Genomic DNA, 19,971 nt, shown 5'->3' with positions numbered 1-19,971 from the left:
GACCGGTCTGGCGCAGTCGGTAGTGTCCCTGCCTGCTACGCCGCGGTCCCGGGTTCGAATCCCGGTAAGGGCATTTATTTGTGTGATGAGCACAGATATTTGTTCCTGAGTCATGGATGTTTTCTATGTATATAAGTATTTATATATTATATATATCGTTGTCTGAGTACCCACAATACAAGCCTTCTTGAGCTTACCGTGGGGCTCAGTCAATCTGTGTAAAAATGTCCAATAATATTTATTTATTTATTTATTATTTAGCCTGATGCGTCATGCGTATATAACCTTACTAATTTACGGAGTCCGTATCTTGATTATCTTTCAGCTGACCTACATTATCCTGTGGGTTCACCTTCCACCCTGGTACTTTACTGCTTAATTATCTATGCATTGTATCCGGGGCGTAAACACTCAAAACAGGACTGAAGAAAATATATGCTAATCTTAAACATTTGTTTTTCGGCGCAGACACCATAAATGATGTTCTATATTCAGTGTTTACTAACCTACTTTACGTGTTGTCTTGTTGTCTATGATTATTTGATTGTTTAATGTATAATACATGACATTGTCATACAGACATTTCTGAAAGTGGTTACATTTTGTGCTCAAACAATATTTTTAACTGATTATTTTTCAGTGGGAAAACGCGGCAAGTATCCTAGGAACGATGCCGGACGACCCTAAAATACATCGAGAACTAATAAATGAAGATGTACAACTGTAAATACCTAATATGTTTAATAAATGTTTGGTGTTTCCCTTGCGCTATGACATGGGGTTCTTCAAGAAGCAGGTATTTAGGGTTCTCAAAGGTCGGCAACGCATAAGTGGCTCTGCTGATGTTGCTATGACTGCTTACCATCAGGCGGCTCGTCTGCTCGTTTGCTGCCTATTTCATAAAAAAAAAATTGTGAACAAGCTATTTAAAAGTAGCAGAAGCTTCCTGTAAATAAAACTAAAGACGGGACGATTTCTAAGCGCGATTAGCTTGCATCGCGAAGGCTTTAAAGTTAGGTGCGCTTAAAGCTCGGGCCGGCGCCGGCGGCAGGGCGGGCGGCGCGTCAGTCGTCGCTGCGCCGAGGACCCGCACGCTCCTGCGGCCGCCAGCCCGCGCTACTCTCGCGACTTCCCCAACTAAAACTAAATCTTGTGAGTGAACAGTTTGGCTAAGTTTTGTGGAGTGACATGTGGGACCACGCGCCCGCCGTCGGCTGAGCGCTGCTTCGACCATACAACACCACAAGTTTTCTTGGTAAGTCATTTTTGTTATAATTGACGGTAGATAAAAACATCTTGTTTAACATTTTTGGCTACATTCGGATATAAAATCTTAATAACTATGTGCAAAAGACTATTTCCATAGACTATATCTTGACATTCCAACATCCGCAGCCGTCATGCTGCGACAACTATAAAAAAGCTCAACATACTAAGTTGATTGTTGATATGCAAACGGCGGCGATATCAATAAGGGTAATCGACTTAATACTTATATTAAGTTCATAAATACAACGGTTCTTTTCAATTAGACCGCTGTACACTAATTATGAGGATATATATTTTAAACTATCTGTTTGTAGTAAATTTATAAATAAATTAGTTTCCAAAGTCAAACACTGCTACTTTGATATTAATATAAAATTTCAAATCTTTTGACATTCATAAATTAAAAGTGATTAAGTAAATTTAGAGCCAATAAAGTAAAGTCCTTAAATTAGTTATTATCGAATTCAAACACAACTTCTATGATCTTTATTTTATTTCAAACCTAGTGCTTTTCGTAAATAAAAAATAAATTTAGTTAATTTAGGAATTGTAAAATAGTCACTAAACCAATTTCATATTAATATTATATTACATTTCAAATTTGGTGCTCGTCATAATAAAAATGAATTAAGTGACTTTAGGCCCAATAAAGTCATATATATTAATTTAAAGTAACACGATCTTCCCTCATATTATCTCATATTTATAACCTTTATTTATTTTTCTTCTTAAGTTAGGTTTTGTACAATATGAGTATAAAAGTAAAATAAAAAAAAACACTTACAAAACAATATAAAACATATAAACACATTATAAAAAACCTAACCTAGGGTGCCGCCAGCAGCGGGGCAGGGCCCAAGCTGCCGGTGGTTAGGGCTGCAGAGAGAGGAACCGTCGGACTATCCGCGTTGTGTCCAAGATCACCGCCTTCTGCATCTGGCCATTGATCCAGCCACCTAGCGAGAGTCTCTTAAGATGTTGGTCGAGACTCTTCGCTATGAGACCGTTCGCTGAAACGACTATCGGAACAATGATCGTTGAATCAACATCCCACATGGCGGTTATCTCGTGAGCCAAGTCTAGGTACTTACTGGACTTGTCCTTCTCGTCTTTTACGTTATTCTCATCATGGGGGATGGTGAAGTCAACGAGCACGGCCCGGCGTTGCGGTCGATCTATTATCACAATGTCAGGCTCATTGGCTACAATAGTCCTGTCAGTGATAATAGATCGATCCCAATAGAGCGTGGCACGACCATTTTCAAGAACTGGCGCAGGCAAGTACTTGTAGTACGGTACTTCGCAGTCCACAAGGCCGTATTGAAGAGCAAGTTGCTGGTGAATAATCCTGGCTACGAGATTATGTCTGTGCAAGTACTCGCCGTTAGCAAGATGAGAACAACCGGAAATTATATGCCTGAGTGACTCTCCGGGACGGCGGCATGCCCGACAAATGTCGACCGTACCGTCCTTCAGGATATATTTCCGGTAGTTGTTCGTCATCATAACTTCGTCCGCAATTGTACAGGAAAAACCCTCGGTTTCTCCGAAGAGGTCCCCGAATCGTAACCAGTTCACCGATGCGTTATCTCATATTATCTTTTATTTATCTTTTCTCTTAGGCTAGGTTTTTTACAATATGAGTCATCATTTCATTCGCCTGCCCTTATCCCATTCATTTGGGGTCGGCGCATATGAGTATAAAAGTAAAATAAAAAAAAACACACTTACAAAACAATACAAAACTTATAAACACATTATAAAAAACCTAACCTAGGGTGCTGCCAGCCACGGGGCAGGGCCCAAGCTGCCGGTGGTTAGGGCTGCAGAGAGAGGAACCGTCGGACTATCCGCGCTGTGTCCAAGATCACCGCCTTCTGCATCTGACCCTTGATCCAGCCACCTAACGAGAGTCTCTTAAGATGTTGGTCGAATTTATCTTTATCTTATATGTCTTACCATATCTCGGGACCATGGGGTCCCGGACTTTTGGGAGGCATGTGTGGGGCCGAAGCCAACAGCACAGAGGCCCTTTTAGACACTTTAATCTAAAGGCAAGGGATACACCTGGCGGATACCATCCCCGAGCGCACAATATGATACATCCAGAGATGGTCCCCGCCAGGTGTAAAGACTTTCAGTGCAGCACTTTTGTGTTGCGATGGGAACTAAGGTCATAGGCTATTGTTGTGCAAGTTGGATGGACTGGATAATGGTCTATGGGGGGAGACTATCGGACACCTGCCATGACAACTAGTCTCAAGATTGTAAAAGACAGGCGGTGACTCGCCAACTCATTGAGTGGGCCCTGCAAAACGGCCGCACGCATGGTGCGACAACAGAGCAACACTTGAAGAGTGGCTGAAAGGTTGTCGAGAGGTGAGACTGCGGTAGCCAGATCCCGGTGATCCGTTCAGCAGGCCGCCGGCGTTATGACATTTTACACTTCCAACCTGGAGCATTATCTTATATTATTATTATATTAGCCCGTGACCGCGGACGTAATGTCATGTCCGAAACGTCGGGTTAAATATAAACGTAAGTTTTACGCGATGAAATCCAATAAACTCATGTCCTTAAATAAGTTATATCTAGAACACTATGTATAAGTTAAACACAGCTATTTATTTCAAACTTGATTCTTGCCATAAATAAAAACGAATTAAGTAAAAGGGCCTATAATGTCAACTCTTTAAATGAGTTATTACCGAAGTAAAACAAGGCTACTTTGTTATTCATTATTGCTTGTCATAAATTAAATGGATCTGAGTTAATTTAGTCCCAAAGTCTTTAAATTAGTTATAGAAATCAAACACAGCTGTTTACTTCAAATCAAATATTTACCTGGGGCCCATTTCTCAAAACTGAAAGTTACAAGTTACAAGCGGAAGTCTTTTTCCAACTTGTCATATTAGACATTGACAACCGCTTTAAAATTATAACTTGTAGTTTGGACTTCCGGTTCGAACGCCATCTTAGCAGTATCGTGTCGTGAATAATTTCTCCTTCTTTTGCTCATTAAAGTGTAATATCGATAGCTTATTATGCAGTAAACTAATGTTATAGTGAGAAGCTGATGAAGAATTAATCTCGAAACGCGTTTAGCCACTTTTTTGTCGTCAACGGCCGATAGTCCACGTGCCCTTGTAAAATCTAGCTATCAATTTACAAGTGCCAACTACCGAACACTGTCGTACTTACCGTACCAAAATCAATAGCAATTAACTTATATCACCTTGACACTGGCAAAATAGTCCCACCAATGGACTGAGGCCATTTAATTTTAAAAACTTAACATTTGATTTTGAGAAAAGGGCCTCAGGGGCCCTTTTCTCGAAACTACAAGTTACATTAGTACAAGCGAAAGCCTCTTTCCAGCGTGTCATATTAGACATTGACGACCACTTGTAAATTGTAACTTGTAGCTTCGAGAAATGGGGCCCAGGGGCCCGTTTCTCGAAAGGTACAAGCCTTGTATTACAAGTGCGCGAACTGTCAAATCGTATGGGTTGTCATGGAAACACACTTTTAATACAAGGCTTGTACCTTTCGAGAAACGGGCCACTGGTAGTCAAATTAAAGCGAATAATATAAAAGGCTCAATATTAATTCTCGTCTTTAAATGAATTACCGAAGTAAAACAACTTGATATTGTTTCTTGTCATAAATTAATATGATTTGAGCAAGTTTAAACCCAATAAAACTGTCTTTAAATTGGTTATCGAATTCAACCAACAGTCAACACTGCTACTTTGATATTAATTAAAACTCAGTGCTTTTTTTAGGAGTCGGTCTCATAGGGAACTTGCCTTTAGGTACAATAAGCTGTAAAAGTGCATGGCGAATTTATCAATGACTTCATTCATATAATTTCTCCGTGCACTTTTGCTGCTGACAGTACATAAAATAGCTTAATTTACCCTTACCATGCACGAAAACACCAGATAATTATAAGTAAAACATGGACAGTAGTTTTAAACCCAATTTGTATTTAATAAGTCGGAGAGAAAAAAAAAGTAAATGAGTTGACCCTGGCACTGGCACTCAACAAGATTTCATATTAATTCCATATTAGCAAATAGTTCGAAAATCTGACCTGCAATATAATGATTATTAGCTAGAGGGCGCTGTTATTCTGATGGATGAGGTGACAGTTCAGTTTAGTACAAAGAAAAAATTAAAATTTTGAGAAAAACCCCGACATATCGTCACTACTTTGAAAAAATCTCGTATTTCACGCTGCTCCTCAAAGTTAAAACGCAGTAAGTCTGTATACATTCCATACATACTTACTACAATTTTCTTTTCATTGACAGACGAAGATACAAGTTTTTTTTAAATTAGTGACGATATGTAGCGGACCGATTTTCCTGAAACATGGCTAAGAACACACTCTTGACTAATTCAGCTTTCAAATAAAAAAAAAACTAAATCTAAATCGGTTAATTCATTCGGGAGCTACGATGCCACTGACAGACACACACACAGACAGACAGATAGACACGTCACACTTATAACACCCCGTCGTTTTTTGCGTCGGGGGTTAAAAATAGTTCTAATGAAATTCCGCAAGATGGCGCGTAGCGTAGTCATATATTTTTGGTCAGGCTTTATTTCGCTTTGACAGTTCCACACCTCGGACACTGGTGATCAAATATATGAAAGAGGCGCGTTCCTAGCACACATGTCTAAGCTCGTGTAGGTGAACGCGTACTATGCTTGTATGAGTGAAATATGTCAGGTCGACTGTTCGCGTATTTGACAGGCGGTAACTGTGAGGTAACCGAGAGGGGGTGGGCGGAACTTTCGGCGGGAAGCGGGAATGCCCATACTGTAAGTACTCTTTATTATACTGTGACAGTTCTTAAAGAGAAGCTGATTTGACTATAAGGAAAGGTCGGTAGAATAATTTGGTGAATAGTTTATAAGGCTCCCCCGGTTAATAAAGTAGGGGTCGGCGGGTTAATGTGTGAAGAGCTCTGGCTTCGGGCTTTACGACTTTCATGTCGAATTACGAACGGAAAATAGGCCGTTAACACGTTATTTATACTAGGCCTCTAGCCAAAACTACAGCCGTTGCGAATTAAGCATCTCACTCGTAGCACAGAATATAATATATAATAGTACAAGTACAGACTCGAATATTAGTTTTCGGGACATCCCGGCATCATAAATATTATGGATATGGTAGAGCGAAGCTCTAAACTCCCAAAACACCTATCAAAAAAAAAATCGAATATTAGTGCGAATAGTCCTGCCTACGTAGACCTGTAGCTTGCAAAACTATTGTAGCATGCACGCGGACAAAATTACTGGCAAACGGACTGGCACATTAAATCGATGACTGGCACGCAATTATTCTGCACGTGGCTGACATGCCAGTGTGCGTAGCCGAATGCACAAACGCTCACGATAATATCTCCTTCGTAGCTATCTATCTCTATCGCTCTTGCGTATTAGCGCGACAGAGCCGGAATACATTTCTGCGGCGTTTCGATAGCGTTTCGTTACGCTACGGGGTCAGGCAGGCAAGTATGGTCGCGCGATAAATGATAAAAAACGTGGCCATCCCTATCGCACTATTTGTAAGTTTTATCATTTATCGCGCGACCATACTTGCCTGCCGTGTGCAAGCTAAAAGGCATGTGTATCGCGCAGGAACAAGTAACCTGTTATGAAGAAATGGTGGTTCGCGGCTCTGACTTTCAGATTATATCCACCAGATATACTTGTCAAATATTAGCTATAAGTAAGTATATATACGATATGAACAGGAAAAGTAACGTTTTTGTATGAAGAAAAGTCTAAGAAGCAGAGTTTTTTGACTGATTATTCATTAAGAGCTGTTTAATATTTGACGTATATTAAAGTTTGGTGCAATGCGACATTTTCCGGAAATGCTGGTATGCAGGACTATGAACGCAATTATTTTATAATTTTTACTCTGCTTAAAAGGGTCTAATAATGTTTGTTTAGTGTCTTTTTCTACTCCCGAACTGTTATACGTCATTTACACGGTCGTGCATAGTTCTTTAAAACCCTACATAAAGGTCTATTCCCCAAAGCCAGTGTCCGCCGGCTTTCCGCGCATGCGCGCAGTATCGAAAAAACTGAAAACGCATTGTTTGGCTCTGTAACTATGGCAACGCTACCCACGCCACTCGTCTTTTTTGACCTCCTTTAAACGCCTGTTGCATAAAATACTATTAACCTTTCATATGCACCTGTCAAAAATTTGTCATTGATATACCTGATATAGTAAATACATGTTAACGTTGAAAGAATAAGGAGCAGATCTGCTACTGCATAGGAGAGTTTAAAGGAAGCGAAGGATTCACAAGCTGAACCACGTGCATAGCGAATCTTAAATAAATAAAAGCAATTTTAGTAAGTTTGTTTTAACTATTTTAACAGATACCCATCAGTCAAAATAATATGAGTCAAATTGCCAAAACTGAGGCTTTATATGTTTTAATCCTGTATTGAGCTAGTAAACATATAAGTGCAATTTCCATAGTAATTATACATTTCGTTTCATGGTTTAAAAGACGATTGATTGTTAGGGTGTTTGGGCCATTGTACGAAAACGCACGACGTGTCCCATACGAAAGTCACTGCGTTTCCGTACCGTCTGCGCATTTTGAGCAGCGGTGTGGGGAGTATGCGGTAAAAACGGTACGAATACGATGTGTCACTGCGATTCCGTACCGTCACCGTTTGTTAAGTAGCGATGTGTTTCTAGCACCTTAATCCTATACAGACATATTTAAGTATAAATTGTTAAGGTACCTAATAATAGCAATTTTCGTTTAATTCGCAATAATTAATAATTATATTCTTGTCTTCAATCTTCATTAGAAAGGTTCATTACCTCGTTCTTTGTTGAATTCCTTGAAACTATGATGAACTCTAAATAATAAAGATAATATATTAGTAAGGTACAGCGGGGAAAATCTCGACTGGGGGGCAATTGTAACTAATCCATTTTTTCCATTATTACACTATGATGTTGAGTTCTACATGTATCCACTGAACACGCCTACCATATTTAACCGGTGGATACTCTATTTAATAATGCAAACATTGTAAAACAGGGAAAGAATGGGCCAGTTACATTTGCCCCCCAGTCGAGATTTGCCCCGCTGTACCTTACTTAAGAATTTGTTTACTATGCGCTAATTAAATGAAACATATCTTCGTAAAATAAACAAAAATGTTGATTTACGCGTGGGAGAATTGAAAATAAATATCATTCCCGAATGTAAGCGAGGCAAATATGCTAATTGGTGAATTATTTACTTGTGTCTACATTCGTTTTAATTGCAATAGTCTACGATACAAGTATGCGAGTAGTTTGTGATATAAGTAATTTAATCTATTATTCATTATATAGGCATTTTCAGAATTTGGGACACAAAATTAGCGAAAGTTTTTAACAAAAATTAACTCGCTGTCAGTTTTGTGACGACAATTAAACATAAAATCTGTCTAAAAAATAGCTTTTTTCAGGAGATGTTTTGTAGGTCGCCTTAAGTTTATGTAATAAACACAAAAACAATATTTTATTAAAATTTCATGCTTACATTAAATTACATGCCTAGTGGCACTAAATTCTAATTCAACATTTACAATTATTTACATGACCTTTTTCAGGCCTCCGTGGCGCAGGTTGGAAGCGCGATGGCCCCGGCAAGGCCAAAGGTCGCAGGTTTGAGTCCTGTGAATTTTTAATTAATTTAAAAATATACAAATACGACGCCGCGGGACGTAAGCGCCACCGACAATAAGGTCAATTTTCATGAAGGTCAAATTCGCATAATGTGACAACTAATGAGATGTCCTATCGCCACTTTTCGTTTTGGCTTTGGTTATTGGGACACGCTGTATAACTGTTAATTTTAAGCATTTGTACAGTTTTCTATCCCTCAAGTGTGTCATAAGACGTGGAGTAGGAATCTTTTGTCTGCAAGTAGCACGAGCAAAATGTTGTAGGTCACAACACCAACACATTGTGGAAATTGTTTGCACGCTGGTGTCTGCAAGAGGTAAATATAAATAGACTAGCTGTTGCCCGCAGCTTCGCTCGCTTTCACCCCTGATTTTACAGAAGTCGGGTCTTAGAAAGAGATCTAAAGTAGCCTATGTCACTCTCCATCCCTTCACCTATCTCCAGGTAAAAAATCACGTCAATTCATCGCTCCGTTTTGCCGTGAAAGACGGACAAACAAACAGACACACACACTTTCCCATTTATAATATTAGTATGGAAGTATGGATTACTTATAGATGCGTATCACACAACAAAACACATGTACGAGTATGATATGAATATGAATACATGTCTGCGTGAATATACTACTACACATAAACAAACAAATAAACGAATACTATGTAAAACGATGGATACTGCTCAAACTATACCACCCCCTTTTCTACTACTGAAAAATGAAAATGAAAAATGAAAATGAAATATTTATTTTTCAAGTAGGCATATTACAATGCGCATATGAACGTCAAATAAAGCTACGCCGGCTCTAACCCTACGCCTCAGCCTCGAGAAGATTTCAGTCCCCCCTCAGTTGGGAGGGGGGTATCCACTATGGGACCGGCAAGAAACTCGGCGGGCAACTTCTTTTCAAAACATTACATCTTATAATTAACATGCATTAAATAACAAGATACAATTTAACATGCAAAAGTATTCATCAAAGAATATGAACAGACTAGGTACTCTATGGAAATTAATTTCAATAAATTATATTATTGCTTAATAATACGTCGTTCTTCTTCAGAGAAAACATATCAAATTGTCACAGAAGAAAAAGATAATATGAATCTCAATATCATTAAATATGTAATTTACCTACACAACATAAAATATAAAATATTTGATGTGCTTTCTTATCTGAACTGTGTCCTCTATACATAATACAATTATTTTAATTGCTATTCGTTTTTTGTAGTTTCTGGTTCGGGCCATGCATGTTTATCTGTCAAATAGTCCTCGACTCTGTAATAAGTCTTTAACATCAATGATTTTTTTAAGTAGTTCTTAAGAGCTGGGAGGGGTAATCTCAAAGCAGTGTCAGGTAACTTATTATTAAAATGAATGCATTGCCCAACAAATGACTTCTGTACTTTACGGACACGAAACTTCTTTATGGCAAGCTTATTTTTGTTTCTAGTGTTATAATTATGGATATCAGAATTCTTAGTGTAACAGTCTAAATTCTTAACAACATAAATTATACTATCATAAATGTATTGGGAAGCTACAGTTAAGATATTAATTTCTTTGAAGAGTTCTCTTACTGATTCACGTGTTCCTAAGTTGTAAATAGAACGAATGGCTCTCTTTTGTAATACAAAGATAGTCTGTATGTCAGCTGCTTTGCCCCAAACCAGAATACCGTATGACATTACACTGTGAAAATAACTATGATACACTAGGCGAGCTGTATACTGTATAGCTGTACTGGGTACGTATAAGTATATGTCAACTGTGGGATACGATATGAGTCCATTGTTATGTGGAGCGATGGGCTGGCTAATCTGGCAACCTGCACAACAATATCACAATGTTTCCTTTCAAACACTTCATCGCAAAGAGTGGCATTGAAACTTGAGTAGTTTCATGTGCTCCGCCTAACCCCTTTTAGGAATATACCTCTAGACGTAAGTTAAGCATGAAATCAGTTGTGTATGTATATTAAAGTAGATGCCAATCCTGTCCGCTCGGCCTGCAACTCAATAATGGACATGCCGCGTTATTCCGCCGTCGTCGCGAACATTGATCAGAGATTTAGAGGATTATAACCTAATTGGGGCGATCAGGGCCCGTGTACAAGAGGCCAAACGCTAACGCTCCTCGCCAAATATTTTACATTTTGTATGGTTTCTTATTTGGAGTTGACATATTAAGGAAAACTAAAAGTATTGGAAAATTATAAAAAGTGTTTTTCCCTTTTGACCCATAATTACAAAAACATGTGAAGTGCCAAGCGTATCATTTCTGCGCATTTCGGCGAATTTGTAGCAACACAAAGTTACACTCAAGGAGTTGAGTATTGTTGTGTGTTAAGCATGTCCACAAACATTGTCATCAACTTCATCACATCCTACTGAGAAGGTGTACAGTAATTGGGACACGTGAACGATTGACAACTTTTGCATCCCGATAAAAGGAAAAAGTATCGTTGATGGTCACGTGAGCGATTGGCGACTTGTCTACGGGACCAGGCCCCGTAGCCGAATGGCATTTCTCCGACGCCAAACGAAAGCGATACGCCGCTGGCTCTGTCGCGCCAATACGCAAGCGCGATACAGATAGATATCTACTAGCGCTTCGTTTCGTACGCACTTGTAGTATACAGCTGATAACTCCTCGGCATGCGACTGCGGCTTTTCGTGGCAGCTTCAAGTACAATGCGACCAAGTGCTGGAACATCATTCCTCCGCCCCTCAGGAACCTACAAAGTGTAACAAGTTTTAAAACCAAATTTAAAGAAATTATACTCAAACACCAGCAGTCACAGGAAGTATTACGGCATGACACAAGTTATGTCTGATGTTCGATCTCTGTTACATGTTAACATATTAAATAGTGCGTAACTGTTTTTCTGTCCTTTCCTCACTATCAAATGTAATGTAAATGTTCGTGTCCTTTCATAGTTTTGATTAGTCTGTTTCTTCTGTACCATATTTGAGGTTATGTTTCTATCCTGTAATTGTCTTTAAAGCCGTGTTTTGTTCTCTTTATATCTTCCGTAGTGTGCATAATATAAACTTGATATGATCACTTCACTTAATTTTTTTACCTAAACTTTCTCCTTGGTAACGGGAAAGCTATTAGATGTACATAATTATAAGCCTCCATGTTACGTTGTGTTGTTTTCAAATCATTTATTTTCTAATACCAAATATTTATTTTACTGTTTTTTATCACTTGTTTACATTATTTAATGATTTACCACTAATATTTATAGTTGAACTATCTATGTCATAGCGTAATGTAATAATTTATTATTATTGTGCTGTACGGTATGGCCATGTTGTAAGTAATGCAAATCAGGCAAATGTCAATTGATGGAATAGACAAAATGGCGCCTTCAGTAAGGACGCGTTCAACACGGTAGGGCCGTACCGTACGGCTGCGTTCGTGTCTCGCAAATGGTCTCGTCGGAAGATCAGCGCTGACCTCCGGGTCGGCATTATGCTGAGACGGGACCATTTCGTGATAAACTTATCCATCCCATGTACATTTGTAGTTTTAGTCATACTTAATGCATAATGTGTAGTTTTTAAGTTTATTACGAATAAATATTTTGATTGATTGATTGATTGATTGAGCGTTTCGTGAGCGATTGTGCCATTCGGCTAGCCACCCAGAACGGTCCGTGCGACACATACTGGGACACGAGATCATAGCTTCTACCATTAGTGTTTGTCATTTTAGAAATTTAAGGAAAATGTACCTATGTATATTTTTGGTTATTGATGAAATAGTACATTACGATATAAGTGCGTAAAAAAGGAAGTTCGAAACGAGTGGCGATAAATTAAAACACGACCGAAGGGAGTGTTTTAAATCGACACGAATTTGAGATGATGAGAGTTGTTTTATAGTACATTACGATACTAGTGGGAAAAAAGGAAGTTCGAAACGAGTGGCGATAAATTAAAACACGACCGAAGGGAGTGTATTAAATCGACACGAGTTACGAATTTCCTTTTCGCACGTGTATCGTACGACGTTTTTCAGTACAGATGGCCTTCCGAAGTTTCGACCTGGCACATAATGAACCGCTTCTCGCACTAATGCGTGAAAAAAACACCATCTGTACTGAAAAGATAGTTAAGATACACACATCAGTAGTAGAGACGTAATGGTCTGGGTGCGCTGTCCACGTTTTCCATACAATGACTATTATTTTCCATGGAGTTTGTTAAGCTATCGAGTAACGTATTCTAAAACGTCAAAACTCGTGGTAGAGCTACAAGTCCCGTGTTCAATTAAATTGAACAAGTACCTCCGAATCATTTCCTCAATCAATCTCGGTCACATGCCGGATTAAGGGTTTTGTATGTCCGGCCGGATGTTATTAGTATATATTTTAACATGTATTGTGGGCAGTTATTTTGTTTATTTATTTGATACACTAAACGGTGGCTCTTAGAGCTGATGCGTGTATATCATTGCACTTGTGTTTATTTTGCATTTTTTTCAGTACAGATGGTGTTTTTTTACGCACTAGTGCGAGAAGTGGTTCATTATATGTCAGGTCTAAACTTCGGAGGGCCATCTGTACTGAAAAACGTCATACTATACACGTACGAAAAGGAAATTCGTAACTCGTGTCGATTTGAAACGCTCCCTTCGGTCGTGTTTGCCACTCGTTTCGAACTTACTCTTTTTCGAACTTGTATCGTAATGTTATAATTTGATTACCTATCCACTTTATCCAGCCTATTTGAAGTTTTTTTCAACATCAACTGGGAATAAAACATAGATTCAGGCCTGTATTCCCAAGAGAACTGGGCAGAGCACATGAAACTGATCACATTTTAATACCACTCCTAGCAATGAACGGGTTAAAACGAACCTAAAATTGTGATACAAATATCGGAGTGACATGCCCATTGCGTACATCACCCAAATCCCTGAGTTGACTTCTACGACACCCACGGGAAGAAAGGGGGTGAATTCTTAGACTGTCACCTCATGGGACCGATATAATATCGGATATACCTACATATGAAGACGTAGGTATATGGCGTTTATACGTTGAGACTCAGATTAATTATAACACCAGATAGTGTTTCCGAACATCCTATTTAGTGCAGCCATGCCAAGTGCGAATTTTTTTCGCACTTGTGTGATTGTATCCGAACGGCACTCGCAGTACTCAATTTAAAGTCGTTCTAGAAACATCTCCCGAAAAAATAATAATTTGCGAGTAATATGGTAGTTTGTGTCGAGAATGGATGTTATAACACAACATATAATAAAAAGAAACCGCCCGATTGTACATTCCACGTGAAAGTATAGAGTTTAAGGTGATATTTTTACGAAATAGTAAATACTAAAATTGAAATTTTCGTCGTCCGCCATTTCTTATAAATGTTGCCAGTCCAATGATTTTTTTTCCGCCAATGTTTAAAATATAAGTAACAACAATTTTAGGTTTTTTGTGTGAAATATATACATATAGTTAATGAAATACATTTTAAAATGAAAAAATATTTTTCTAAGTTTAAAGACAAACATTTTGTTGTTTTATCGAAATTCTAATTCTAGCTAAGAATTATAGCATAATGTTTCTTCATTTTAGATTTCCTACTAATCCGCTTCTGTCTGCGAAACGTACGAATGTCATGGTACTCGTATTTCAGTCAGTCTCAGTACAAGAAGTACTGAAATTGACTGAACTAGAATGAGAAATACGACGTTTCCGGAAAAATACGAAGGAAAATCACACTACTACAACTTTCGATATTTTCACAGTTTTATTTCATGTGCAAATATCGCGCTAGTAATCAATGTTAATAAATTTAAAGTAAGTTTGTTTACACATGAATGCCTGTACGTGGGAGCTAGAAAAGAATAACTCTTTCTCGCTCCCAATTACAGGATAGTAATTGGATGACTTTGGTGCGGCAGGGTCCTCGTACGGTCATGTGTTAGCACTATAATAACACTCCCAATTCGTAGATGTTAAAAACAAATCGATAACATAAGTAGAACAGTTCTTAAGATATTTAGAAATGTGACAGACAGACAGACAGACGGCCAGAGTCGCACCATATCAAAAGGGTTCCTGTTGTACCCGGTTACTTTAGATACCTAATAGGTAACCAAACAGAAATTTATCTGTATAGGCACTCAATATGTACTTATATTTTTAAAATAAATTCATTTCAACCATTACTTACAACATTTCCATGGAACACGCACTAAAAATAATTAGTAATTAATTATTATAACCAAGTACAACGACTTTGTAAAAATCCCAACTTCGAGCGAAATCAGTTTTCTCTGGCAATATTTTTATATGCATGTGTGCGTGGGGTGAGCGTAAAACAGGAGCCGTTCCACGCACACATCGATCGGGTTTTGGCTTCATTGTTGGCCGATGAGTTGTATGGAAACTATCTTTCTATGTGTAATATTTCTATGCGTTGAGACATATCAGATTATCACTTGAGACTATGTTGCGTCTAATTGGCACGGTTCTTACAACATTTTGTCTTACTCGCAGCAATTAGACAGCAAAATTGAGATATTTTTTTGTCAACTGAAATAGATAGGTACCATACACTAAAGAATAAGCGATCAAGCCCACTGGTGGCGAAGCCGGGAATCGAACCCGGGTCTCCAGCTATTGCGGCTGACGTGCTAAACTGTTACACCACCTCGACCGCCGTCTACCCGTCGAAATTTCTCTAGTGTATGTTATCTCTGAAGGCTAGGCGCCTTTGACCAACTCTAAGGGCGAGCAATTTGAGCTTGCACCTCCTATATGAATCCTTACATATTTCCTTGATTTGTTACATAATTTTTTATCTTTTGATTAAAACGATATGTATTTATTTAAGTTGTACTCGTATTCTGTTTAATTTACGCTGTTTCCATTTGGCATGGTTTTTGTTTGAGATATGTGCGTTTTCCGTCCTACGGTCTTACCTCTAGCGAATCTACAACTACATCTAGCGCGACTTTTAATATAGACTAGCATGCAAGAGTGCAAGGATTGTTAAACCGTCATATTAAACGATTTCAATTTGATTGGATCCACGTTTTTCTGAAAGTGTTCGAAAAAAGCCATTTATATTAAAGTAGTCTTGAGTTTCTTTAGCCTGTCTTTACAAGACGAGACGGGAGCGAAGAGGTAAGCCTGCCGGTAATTGAAAGCTCGTAAAATAAGAGGAATTTAATAGCGTACGGATCGGATTTGATGCCGGCGGGGCGTATATAAGCAGCTGCCGGCCTAGCCAAATTGACAATCGGTGACGCTACTTGGCGATCGAAATCCAATATGGAACAGCGTTAACTTGTTACAAACACATATGTAACTCCGTATAGACGGATAAAGTCTAACGCCGCGGCTTGTATGGGCGACAGTCGCGCGATGGTCGCGCGACGGCGATGCGAAGCATACGAAATCAAACCTTATCGATAGGGAAGTATGAGACGCGACGCAAGACACGGCGTAAGAAAAAAACGTACCTCAAAGCCCTAGAGAAAAAGGTACGGTGGCCTAGATGCCGTTACACCTTTGGGGAACGCTCGGCTAGATGGCGCTAATGTGAATATTTGACATTTTAACACATATCAAGCTAACAATATAGGCCAAATTGTCAAAACCGAGGTTCGAAAGTTTCAAGCCTGTGTCGAGAGATGGCAGTCTATGCACTGTGATTACAGATTTTACTTTGACAGTAACTCTCTATAATACTCGATCCTCTTTGAGTTGTTACGATAATTAACGGTAATTAATTAATTTCCTTAACCTATTTCATCATTTATACACATTTATTTATTTAACTGTAACGTGATCTGGGTACCGGCAGAATATCAGTGCCTCACTCGAAAACGTGAAGCGTATAGCTGAGTCGGAATCCTTTTGTTTTCGCTGCAATGCACACAGTGTAGGTAAGCATTTTTTTTTTGTATATCGTGTACGCAATGTTAAGTCAATTGTATGTTTGAGTATATATTGTATTTGTGTTGTAATTGTGTGTTATTGCAGAGCAAAGCTTCTATCTATCTATCATAACAAGTATTACTGTAAGCATTTGTGCATTTGGCTACGCACCCTGGCTACTTAAAAAACGTCCCAATTGCTTACGCTTTGTAAGCGTCTCGTTTGACCTAATCTAGTTCTCCCTACTATGAGCTACTACCCGTACTACACCTTATAAATAAATAAATATTTGGGGGACATGTTACACCAACTCTAGGTTATACCGGTCGTTAAACATCATACCTATCTATCACTCTAGATTATGTAGCGGCGCGACAGAGTCACAGATGTTAAATAACCTAACCACAAAATTAAAATTAAAAAAAAATCCCGACTTAGTGGAAGACCGATTTTCATGAAACATGGCTAAGAACACTCCCGACTAACTCAGCTTTCAAACAAAAAAAATGAAATCTAAATCGGTTCATCCGTTCAGGAGCCACAGACAGACACACACACACAGACACACACACACACAGACAGACAGACAGACACGTCAAACATATAACACCCCGTCGTTTTTGCGTCGGGGGTTAAAAATTGATGAACTTGTTTTAGTTTGATTTTTTACAGTATTTTCCTTGTGTTGGTCTTGTGATTTTTTTTGTTTCACTCGGTGGCATAATTTGTTTAACCTACATGCCTTGTTCAAGATTCCACTTCCCGAACCACTAGCTACGCTCGCGGTTCCATGTTGTAATCTTCCGCTTGCTCGGGTATCAATATTGGCACGTGCGGTTAAACGGATCTCCGCACTCTTTCTCTTCTCTTTAATGCTCTTTTTACACCTTCTTCTCCTTTATACCTCTCTCAAAAATTTATATTTCTGGCTGATGGCAGTGGCCACCGTCTGCGTTCTAGTGCGAATTTATGTCTTGCCATTCCCCCTCACAAATCTCGTGGATACCATAAGTCTTTTGCTGTCCGTGCAGTGAAGCTATGGAATGAGCTGCCCGTCTCGCTTAGACAGGCACAATCGGTTGCGTCGCTCAAGGAGAGGCTAAAGAAGCTGTGGTTATCTGACTAAATTGCCTTTGTTGCTTTATATGTAAATGTATTTTGTGTTTCTTTTCAACTTAGTGTATTTTTCTCATTCCTTTTTGTGTGATATAGTTATGTTTATCCTATAACTATATATAGATTTTTATCCATTGTCGTTATGGTACCTTGTTGTACAAATTGCTAGATTTTGTTACCCTCTTTAACTCTTTCCTCTCATTTACTCAAAGGTTAACTGGAAGAAATCCCTCTATGGGATAAGTTCGCCTTTGTACTTCGCATCTCAATGTATGTTATTTTTAATGTGTTTTTGTACAATAAAGAGTTACTACTACTACTACTACTAAACAACAACTTAGCCCAAAAACAGATAACAAAAAAGCCTTGATCTGGGTTTGATATCAGTTTGTTTATTTATAGTGTCACGGTCGTTTAATTTAGTGTGATCGATGTATATATATCTTTATGATGTTTTGATTACTGATAATGTATTGACTTGATATACTATACACCGTGTTTTTTTTGTTTTCCGTTAAATTCAACACGCTGTTAGGTTCATTATCGGGAAGCACCCTGTAATATCACTCTTAATTAAATTCGCAAAAAAATTTTTTCATCGTTTTCATACATAATCAATGAATTAGTGTGAGAGACCCTTAAGAATAATATTCAAGTTTGTGTCAAGTGATTGACGGCACATGTGTCATAACAAATAACATTGGGAAGTGGTAAAGGCTGTCACACACATGTTCAGTAATTATTTTTATTCTTTTAATAACTTGATAACCGTAAGAGTTAAGACACTAGTTTCTTAGAAAAATTAATTGTATTTGATCTCAAGAACCATCCCTTATGTATGATTTTGGATTTTAAGTTATACGTGAAGTTTGTTGAGAGTTTGAATTATTATTATATTTTGGGACCAGGATGAGGTTCTGGTTCTCATGATGATGGAGTCAGGCAGGAGATGTTCAACAGAACTGCTATTCTACTTATCATAACTCCACCATGTTTGGGCTCATTAGATTTGGGCTGATGAGCACCATCGATCTAGATGAGGTCCAAGGTCTCATGATGGAGTCAGGAGGTGGTCAACAGAACTGCTATTCTCCTCATCATAACCCCATCATGTTTGGGCTCATTAGATTTGGGCTGACGAGCACCATCGAACTAGATGAGGTCCAAGGTCTCATGACGGGGTCAGGAGGTGGCCAACAGAACTGCTATTCTCCTCATCATAACCCCATCATGGTCGGGCTCATTAGATTTGGGCTGACGAGCACCATCGAACTAGATGAGGTCCAAGGTCTCATGATGGAGTCAGGAGGTGGTCAACAGAACTGCTATTCTCCTCATCATAACCCCATCATGTTTGGGCTCATTAGATTTGGGCTGACGAGCACCATCGAACTAGATGAGGTCCAGGGTCTCATGATGGAGCCAGGAGGTGGTCAACAGAATTGCTATTCTCCTCATCATAACCCCATCATGTTTGGGCTCATTAGATTTGGGCTGACGAGCACCACCGAACTAGATGAGGTCCAAGGTCTTATGACGGGGTCAGAAGGTGGCCAACAGAACTGCTATTCTCCTCATCATAACCCCATCATGTTCGGGCTCATTAGATTTGGGCTGACGCGCACCATCGAACTAGATGAGGTCCAAGGTCTCATGATGGAGTCAGGAGGTGGTCAACAGAACTGCTATTCTCCTCATCATAACCCCATCATGTTTGGGCTCATTAGATTTGGGCTGACGAGCACCATCGAACTAGATGAGGTCCAGGGTCTCATGATGGAGTCAGGAGGTGGCCAACAGAACTGCTATTCTCCTCATCATAATCCCATCATGTTCGGGCTCATTAGATTTGGGCTGACGAGCACCATCGAACTAGACGAGGTCCAAGTTCTCATGATGGAGTCAGGAGGTGGTCAACAGAACTGCTATTCTCCTCATCATA

At 38.9% G+C, this 19,971-nt stretch overlaps 1 protein-coding gene across 1 annotated transcript in view; it reads left to right on the top strand.

The window, feature by feature from the left end:
• Window positions 1-1,170: 1,170 nt before the first annotated feature.
• Window positions 1,171-19,971, top strand: part of LOC125228634 (eye-specific diacylglycerol kinase-like) — a 116,085-nt gene continuing 97,284 nt past the window's right edge. The window contains exon 1 of the mRNA XM_048133290.1: window positions 1,171-1,255. The gene's annotated coding sequence lies outside the window, so the exon portion shown is untranslated. The remainder of the gene's footprint in view (window positions 1,256-19,971) is intronic.

Source organism: Leguminivora glycinivorella, chromosome 8 (assembly GCF_023078275.1).
Source record: "Leguminivora glycinivorella isolate SPB_JAAS2020 chromosome 8, LegGlyc_1.1, whole genome shotgun sequence".
NCBI classification, from domain to species: domain Eukaryota; kingdom Metazoa; phylum Arthropoda; class Insecta; order Lepidoptera; family Tortricidae; genus Leguminivora; species Leguminivora glycinivorella.
Note: the sequence above shows the minus strand (reverse complement) of the source record. Positions and strands in the feature narration are given on the sequence as shown.